Source organism: Patiria miniata, unplaced genomic scaffold (assembly GCF_015706575.1).
Source record: "Patiria miniata isolate m_02_andy unplaced genomic scaffold, ASM1570657v1 HiC_scaffold_5, whole genome shotgun sequence".
NCBI lineage: Eukaryota > Metazoa > Echinodermata > Asteroidea > Valvatida > Asterinidae > Patiria > Patiria miniata.
The window spans coordinates 11,679,201-11,688,604 of record NW_024037072.1 but is presented as its reverse complement, the minus strand read 5'-3'; positions in this window follow the sequence as shown (position 1 = coordinate 11,688,604).

Below are 9,404 nucleotides of genomic sequence, written 5' to 3'. Positions count from 1 at the left end.
GCAGCCGTCCTTTAAGAGTGGACTTCTTCGTGAATGACGCGCATGCTTGCGATTCAGGTCTGGATATTTTAATTATCAATTTACGCGACCAGACTTTAAAAGTTTAAAACATCTGTGAAAAACACGATTCAATGTAACCGTGTGTTCTTATTCCTCCATGATTTAACATTCATTAAAAAAATGACAGCTTAAAACATGGAACCTTGTCAAATATGGGTGGTAACTACTCATCATCACCTTCCCGACGGGCCTGTGAAAGGCTACATCGAAAATGACATCAAGCCCGGAATGTTAGCTTAAAAAGATATAATCTCTCTTTTTGACTGAGGAAGTTGGATTAAAATGGCAATTGCGAATGTAGGTTACATATAAACTATTTGCGAAGACCCCAAATCCAGAAGATGAAGAGATATTCAAGATGCATACCTATGTTTCCCAAAACCTATGTTCCCAATACCTATGTTCCCTAACCCTAACCTAACCATTTAACCCTAAGGCCCCCCCCCCCCAAAAAAAGTCTCCGGTTTCTGGTATGGAGCTTGCCCAAAAAGTGGTGCGGTGACGTGTTTTTTTATTTTTTTTTTTACCTGATTTTTTTGCTTCAAATGTCGGCTGATGACTGCAAATGGTGCCCGACTAAACTTAGTGCAAATGTATGGGAGTCCAGAGAGGCCACATAAAGCTTATTCTCGACCATAACCCAATCTAAAAACATGTTAAAATTGTGCAGCAGCAGAATTCCAGTCAAACCAGTGAGTTTGGCGGTTTTGAGACATCATCTTTCATTGAAAAAAAAACTTTTTCATTTTTCCGACGCGCATGGCTACGGCGACGCGCGCGCATACCAGAAACCGGAGACTTTTTTGGGGGGCCTAACCATAAGGATTTTAGGGAACATAGATCATTGGGGAAAAACGGGTAGACCCCGATGTACGCCTCTATACGGAGGGAAGCCATAGGCCAACGGTGCAGATGTTGTGTTATCCCCCGGCCCCACACTCTCTGGAAACTCTCCTTGCGACGCCCAAGATAGGGTCACTGCTGTTGCTACTATCCTCTGGAGAAATTTTCATCATTTGGGATTTCTTGGGCCATTTAGGAAGGGCATGTCGAGCTCTGTAATCCCTTAAGCACCGCCCCTTCCTAGAAACCACACCTGTTGCCGGAAGACATTGCACGTTGGAGATGTGCAGTATCTTGGCAAATGTGTTGAAAGCGGTTTCTATAGTACAGTGCGTCCCAAAATACCCGCAACTTTTCTTTTTTTTGCGAGGCTGTAGCGTCGATGCGGAAACACGTACCGCCATTATTTCTATATCATTTTAAAGCTTGGAATCTTAACTTCATCACTGTAAGCATCGGTTTGATTTTTTGAAGGGTTTTGAAATAATTCGTGTTCAAATAAAGGCATGTTAAAAACAAACTCAACCTATTTCGAGGAAAATCAATCATGCGTTATTTTTTATGTAGTGGAAATGCTACATCATGTTCATGATGTGATGATCTTTGTGTTCCCTTTTCTTTTAGATCTGCGTAGACTGCACCTTAAATAAATTCACAATATTCTTCGTTTCAGATTCAATGTGTTTTTAAGTAGGGGAGAAGGGCGGATACCAGACTTTGCCATAGGTCTGGGGGTAGTACAGGGCCAATGGGGAGAGGGGCAGGTACCAGACTTTACCCCCACCCGCCCCCCTCTCAATGGTCTCTGCTCCCTCCCCTCCCCCACCCCCTGATCCCTCCCAATGATCTCCCTCCCAATATCTCAGTCTCAGCCCCACGCCAAAACCGGGGACTAATATCTCTCGTCTTGAAGATCTGTCTCTCCAGGTACCAGATCAAAATCCTCACTCTCCCCCGCCCACTTATAAACAGCGCCCTCTAAAACTTTTTCTTTTGTAAATATTAACCAACACCCTCCATAATATTAAAAAGAGTCAGACGTTCAAAATATAATTAGACAAAACAGAAATCATATCTACATTAAATTTATTAAACAAAAATTACGCTATTCCGAAACACTTGGAGCAGGGTTATTTACATTAAAACCTCTATACACACTGATAATTAAAAGCAGACAATATGATCAAATGTCTTTCAAAGTCTCTCAACCAGCAGTACAGTCAATAGATACGCCAGTAGATCATGGCAGTTGCACAGCATGTAAACATAAATTTTGACGATGCACGATGCTATAGTCCTATGTTGGCGTGTCTGTATAAACGCTTATTGACGAGGCGGTGGCTATTCTTTGGGAACCACTTGATTGTTTTAGCTTGACGACAATGGCATCACTACATCAATATTGTGTAGGGTTGACAACAGACGATTACTTGTCAACTTGTGATGTCAGTATTTGGTGATTGCTGATGGCCAGATGACTTTTGTTGACAAGTTAAAGTTCTCTTTGTGACTTGGCGTCTCTATATACCAGGCTGTCAGTAGATATTGGTCCTGTGTCGGCGTGTCCGTATATCAGACTGTATACCATGGATAAACGCTCAGTCATGGAGATGGTTGATATACTGGCTCCCGCGGGGCGCAAGTTATCCTGACGTCACTGCTCTGTGTAAGGTTGACTGATGTTTTTGAATAAGCACGCTCCTGGTCCTGTGTTGGCGTGTCCGTATACCAGACTGTAAAACATGGATAAACGCTCAGTCACAGAGACGGTTGCTATACTAGCTCCCGCAGGGCGCGAGTTGATTGTTTTTCCTGACGTCACTGCTTAGTGTGGGGTTGACTGATGTATTTGATGAATGCTGGTGGCCAGACTCACTTTTGTTGACATGGTTCCATGAGAAAGTCAGATGCCTTTGTTCATCAGGTACAGATCAACGAAGCGTAATAAATTGAAAATTTGTGCTCTTTTGTTACACTCGTGGGAATCTTTAGATACATATTGTCTGCTGGAATCAGTCAATATGGACTGTATATAGTCTCTTTACACTTGTGCATAAAGCGGTAAATTAAAAAATGGTTTGGTATGGCATAAGGCAATGAACAGATATGGATATATAAGCATCGATGCGGCAAATTAAAAAAGTTTGAATTGGGTATACCGCACAGATTGGACTTTTATGCCAAAAATAAGCGGTTTCTTTTTTAGCGACCGTCACCCAACTGATCAAATCATACAAAATTAAATTTACAAAATATAAGAATTCAACTAGTTTATGCCAACACAAATAATTATACCGTAGTTTGCTGCCAAATATAAGCGACATGTGGGTCTAGTAACATTATCCTAATTTCATTTCTAAGATTGTAGATTGTTTTGAATGGAACTCCTAATTGGTCAAACAAAGGGTAATTTTTTAATAAATTTGCTATAAGACGTATTTTGTTGGCATAAGCTCTGTGAATGCCTACATTTTGTTTAAGCCACTCTTCCCAAGATGTTATTGGTTTTTCTCGACTATGAAGGCAATGAACAGCATCAAGCAACTTTCCATACTTGATGTAAATACCGATTATAGAAGCCTGACGCTGACCAATACCCTCATAGCCAGAAACTAGATGCGGAACAGATTCCCCTAAGGTTTTTATAGTGTCTAAGTTTCTATACAAAGGGAAACTGTTCGGTTGAGAAGAGTGCTGTACCTTACTCAGCAGATGCCTGTGTAGGTCATCGCCGGTTAGCTTAGATTTTGCTTTACATGTAGTTTGACCCAAAAGAGACTTTATATTTCCTCTCGGTTTTATCGGTATGATTTGATCAGTTGGGCCATTTAGTTTCAAATCACCAAGAAATGTCAGCATTTCTTGGTGATATTTTACATGTGACTCTATAATTTGTAAGTCCTCTCGACTCCAGTTATAACAATCTTCCATTGGTACATCATTATTTTCCATGGTCGCTAAAAAAAGAAAACGCTTACCTTGTAGAATTGGTGTAAGAAGCTAAAACCCAAACACACGTCTGTTCTGACAGCGGTCGGTTCATATAGTGAAGCGAAAAAATGGGCGGCGTCTGATATGAACTAGTTTTTGGAAACAACAACAAAAGCGTGACAGATTGAAATTTTGCAGTCCTGCATGGTAGGCAGTTTATTGACTTTGCTCTTGGAAACAACAATAGCGTGACTGATTGAAAGTCACTGCATGGTAGGTGGTTTATTGACTTTGCTTTTGGAACCAACAATAGCGGGACTGATTGAAACCTGACCCAAACAAGTTTTGAAAACAACATAGCGTGACAGACTAAAACCTGGCCCAAACAAGTTTTGAAAACAACAAAGCGTGACAAATTGAATTTTTTTGTGCGGGCTGCACTTTGCTCTGTGTCATGTATGGAGCGCTGATGGTATGGAAAGTATAAAATGAGCAGAAAGGTATGGAGCGCCAATCATACATAAAAAAAAACCCTTTATTTAAAACAATTAATCATTTATAATAAATGAATCTTTTTCAGAGTGAAAACGTCGAGCTATCTGATAAAACAGATCAGTGCCATCACCATATAATCATCGAGAATGGTTTTTTAGTTTGTGAAACGTGCGGTGAAATAGTCTCACGTTACTTTGATTTTTCGGCAGAAAATGCGCAAGAAGATCGTATCAATTGGTCAATTTTAAAAAGAAACAATAGAAAAACTGTGGAGAAACTTATTTTTTCTGTTTGTCCAGAGCAAGACTTAGAAGATGTCCAAGAAACAATCAATAAATATAACGAGCTCGTTAATTACAAAACATTGAGGGGAAACGGATGCGTAAAACGCTCGTTAATAGCGGCGTGTTTTTATTATGTAGCTGGAATAGACAAAGAACGAGTTAGAGATTTATTTAAAGTGACTCAAAATCAATTTAATAAAGCACTAAAAAGATACGATGACCACTACAACAAAGGCGGGGCCGAGGGTGTAGCCCTAAGAGGTGAAATAGAGGTATAACTCGGCGGATCGCTTTCATAATGTTTATTTACCGTGAATTTGAACTTGTAAGTTTTTCGATAAGAGATTTTTTTTCTTTTGCCAGCCGTTCGTCTACCCGTTTTTTAACTTCTTTTTCAAAGTCTGTATCGTTTTTAATCTTTTGAAGTTTTGTGCTGGTCTTTGTTCTAATTTTTTGTTTAAGCTCGTTAAATTTTGCGAGCTCTCTCGTAATCAATATAAACTCTTCGTGCGATATATCTCCGTCGTTGATGGCTTGAGACACGTATTCTTCAATCGTGTTAAGTTTGGAGTCTGCTAATATCTTAATCTGGTCGTGCTTTTTCAGCTTGGCGGATAATCTCTTAGACGCGATTCTAAGCAGAATATCTACACCAAAAGCGCCTATAAACGTTCCTTCTAGCACCAATCCAACGGGGGCTGATATAACACCCAAGAGAGCGGGAATACTGACAGCCCCCGCTATAGCCCCCAATCCTTCTAATCCTATCTCTACGTAATTAATAGTGTCGATCACTCTCTTTATTTTTTTATAAGTGCGCTCTCGGTGGTCTCTCTCTTTCAAGATTAAAGATCGAATCTCTTCAATCTTTTTAAGTCTGTACACTTTTGTTTCTTCGTTACTATTTAATCGGAGTACATCTCCAGAAATATCGGGGTATAACGCCTTACCATCTACACTCATGTTTTTAATATAAAATGATTTTAAAATTAAAAGATCTCCAACTCGATAATGATACCCTCACCCTTGTTGTTGAATACCTGTCCTTTTTCACCGCTGATAGAAAATGTCAGTTTGTCGATTATACCGTTTTTAAGATTTTTGAATCCCTCGGCTCTATCAATATCGGGTTTGCGCGTAGCCACGGGTACGATTTTTAAGATGTCAGAAGGACGACCATTAAAAAAGTTTTCACTCGTACTTAATTGCGGGCAGTGAATAAACAAAAATTTAAACGGATTAACGTCGTAAGACCCCGTATACACCACTTTGGGTACCAGTCTTCCTTTGGGTAAATTGAGTAATCGAGATACTTCTCTGTTTAAACGCAATTTGAGATTTACGTCGGTTATCACCAATGTCACCTTTTTAGATTCTCTAAATATTCGAAAACTTACCCCGGGTATAGAATTTAAAATGAAATCGAACCAATCGACGTCGTACCACCCCGGTGCTATGATGACCGAACCGGTGACTCCGAGTGGTAACGGCGCTAAATGACTCGGAGGAATAAAATCTAAATCATCACCCGTCACGATAAGACTTCCCCTTATAATTACCCCCGCTTCTCTACTATCTCTCAACTCGCTCAACTCGCTCACACCCATTTCTCCTTCAATAAACTTTGAAGCCAATTCCTCACCTTCAAAGATTTTTCTTTCTCTAACATATAATATTCTTACCAAAGATTGAAGCGTATTAAGTTCTAATTCAGTTTTTGGTATTTCTGAAGACATGGCGGCTAAAATCAACCCTCGCCGTTCAGCTATAATAGCTCTTTTTCTTTTGTTTGATTCTAAAACGGATTCTAGTCTATCGTCTTCGTACGCTTTTATAAGATCGTTTATAGTTTTTTGTAAAACATTTTCATCGTTAATTAAAAAGTGGTATGGTATATCGGGTAACAATCGCTCTATAAAATCTCTATCCGGCGTTGTTATGTGTACATCTGAAAGAAACTCCGCGGGTATGGGGGGAGGTTTATCTGTGGTAAACGCGGGTCTCCCATCTATTTGCGTAAACCAATCAATCTCCGTGGCGCTGGAAATATTAAAATATCCGGCGTTAAACAACACCCTTTTTACGCGTATAGATTTTTGACCGTTTAAATTATCTACGACGTCTTCTAATTTAAACGTCTGCTCATTTTGAAACAAGTGAAACGAATGCATTTATTTTAAAGTCTTTTTATATTAAAACTGAAACTAAAATAATGAGTGATTTTAAGTCGTTAAAAAAGCAGATACAATCGATAGCTGATCAGGTAACGAGACAAGTAAATCAAAATGTAGCTAAACGACAAGCTACCACCCAAGCGCTTGTACTAGACAGTCCGTATCTCACTGGCGAACTCGAGATTACGGTCAACGCGTCTAACACGTTTTTAACCCCGTTTCCCGACTTAATCTCGGACTATAAAATATCTCGCCTCAATACCAACGATGCTGTACTTCGTTGGAAAATAGACCCCATGTCTTTTTATCAAAATCAGTTAAACTTTGCGATCTATTGCGCTACAACGGGCTGTGGTGTTGGAATCGATATTTTAAACTCGAACAACCGTTACGTTAAAGCCTTATTTAATTTTCATCTATACTTTACGGTGAGAAGGATATTAAACGACATGGCCGTAGCAATACCGGGAGAAGACTCGTTTGACGCTCTCAGCAACACCTATGATCGTGGAGCATTTACCAACATCTGTCGGACGTTTGCCATCGATCAAAATAAGTCTTTTAAACAGACGAGAGATCAAAAGACTTATGGCTTAGGTCGGCTTTTTCTTTGGAACGAAAAAACAAAATCATTTTTACTCTTGCCGTTAGACTATGATAAAAACACGACCACACTCGACAATTTTATCAACCCCACGGGTGATAAAAATTGGGGTTTAGACGATCCAAAAAAACACGATGCTTTTTTTAAGCATTGGAAGGGTTATCTCGAACAAGACGACATCGTCAAAATGGCTTGGTTAGATTTTATACCCGCCAAGAGTTCGTTTACCTCCGCGGGAATCATAAAGATCAACGAATCGATCAGATCTTACGTGTACGCTTTACTCGGTGCGCAGGCTCAAACAAAAACGAGCGTATTATCACCGGGCACCGGATTAGACGCTCAGAGACAATTTAACGTCATCGTTGAAGATATCATCAATGCAGTAGACGACATGGAAACGAGTATCGATCAATTTCAAGACTCTTTGCAGTATGCCAGAACGCCTTTAAATTTTGTCGTGAAACCGGGGTTGTATTTAATTCCATCGGATATGAACTTGAGGGTTGGAACGCACGACGGCTATAACAACAATCTTCAAATCGCTACCCAGAGTATGAAAACTGGTTTGGTGTTAGATTTAAACTCACAACCTCAGCCGGACGACTCTTTTGATGACACCGATGATGTCGCGCCACCAACACCCCTAGAGACTATGACGAACGATGTTGTTGCACCAGCACCAACACCAGCACCTACACCCTCACCAACACCAGCACCTACACCCTCACCAACACCAGCACCTACAGTTTTAACCCAAGAACCCACGAAACTACAAACTCACCAAGACGAAAAATTATCGTTGACGGTAGGAATATTAGCTATCGTTGGCATGGGTATTTTAGCTTACGAGGCAACGCGATAAGTCACACTCTAATCACAACACACAAAAAATAAGCCTTACCAACTTTGTGCTGGTAAGGCTTATTTTTTTGTTTAAACTTGATTACAACTATTACTACCATCGTTTTTGCAGGTACGCAAACACCAAGGCTCCCACACCCAAAAACAAAGCCCACACGTGTTCGGCCAACCACGATACAGACTTACTCAGTGCGTTAAATATCCAACTGAGTACGCTGCCTATGATACCCGGCAGAGCACCCAACGCGCTCACTCCGAGTTTTTGAAGAGCAGATGCAAAATTAGCGAGTTGTTTTGAAATCCACTCTTTGATACCGCCTTTTGGTGTTGGTGTTGGTGTTGGTGCTGGTGTTGGCGATGGCGCGGTTGGGGCACCCGCACCTCTCACGCTAGCGACGATGCTACTCACTATCGTGCTGATGGCTAAACTCAAAGCGGCTAAAATACTCACTACGGTCACACCTTGTTCTCTAAACAGAGTTCTAATCTTTTCCGCCAGAGTCGTGTCGTCGCCTAATATTTTATTAATCGTTTCTTTGATTCTAGCGATCTGACTTTTGAGCCCTCGTTCGTTGGTTTTTGCAGCTTCTAATCTGGCGGATCTTTCAGCGTCTAAGTCGCTCAATTTATCGTTTAACTCTCGTCGTTCTTCTTCGCTGATCCTATGATCACCTAATTCATGTTCGGCATCAAATATCTCTTGGTCTAGTTCTGCGAGACGCGCTAAATTAAGTTCGAGGTTACCTCTCAACGTCTGAAGACTTTTGTCTAAACCCTGGAGTTCTCTGTAATTTAATCCTTCTGTTTGAGCGCCGGTGTCGCGTTGTAAATCTTCTATAATCTCGGTTACCTCATCGGTGGCTCTGGGTAGTTCTGTCAAGGGGATACTCTCGGGTTGTACTTTTTCGAGTTTATCTTTTAGTTTGGCAAGTAGTGTTGGTTTATAGTCAGCGATTTTGAGGGTGTCGCGAATAAATGCGGTACCATATTTACTTTGTAAGGTACTTAATTTGTAATATATTTTTTGACCACCTCGTCTATAAGATAATGGTTCTCGACCTTTATATGTTTTAACGTATAGATTTCTGTCTTTACCAATTTCAAAATCGTTGGGGTCGATAAACGCGGGGTCTATATTATTTTTTTTGT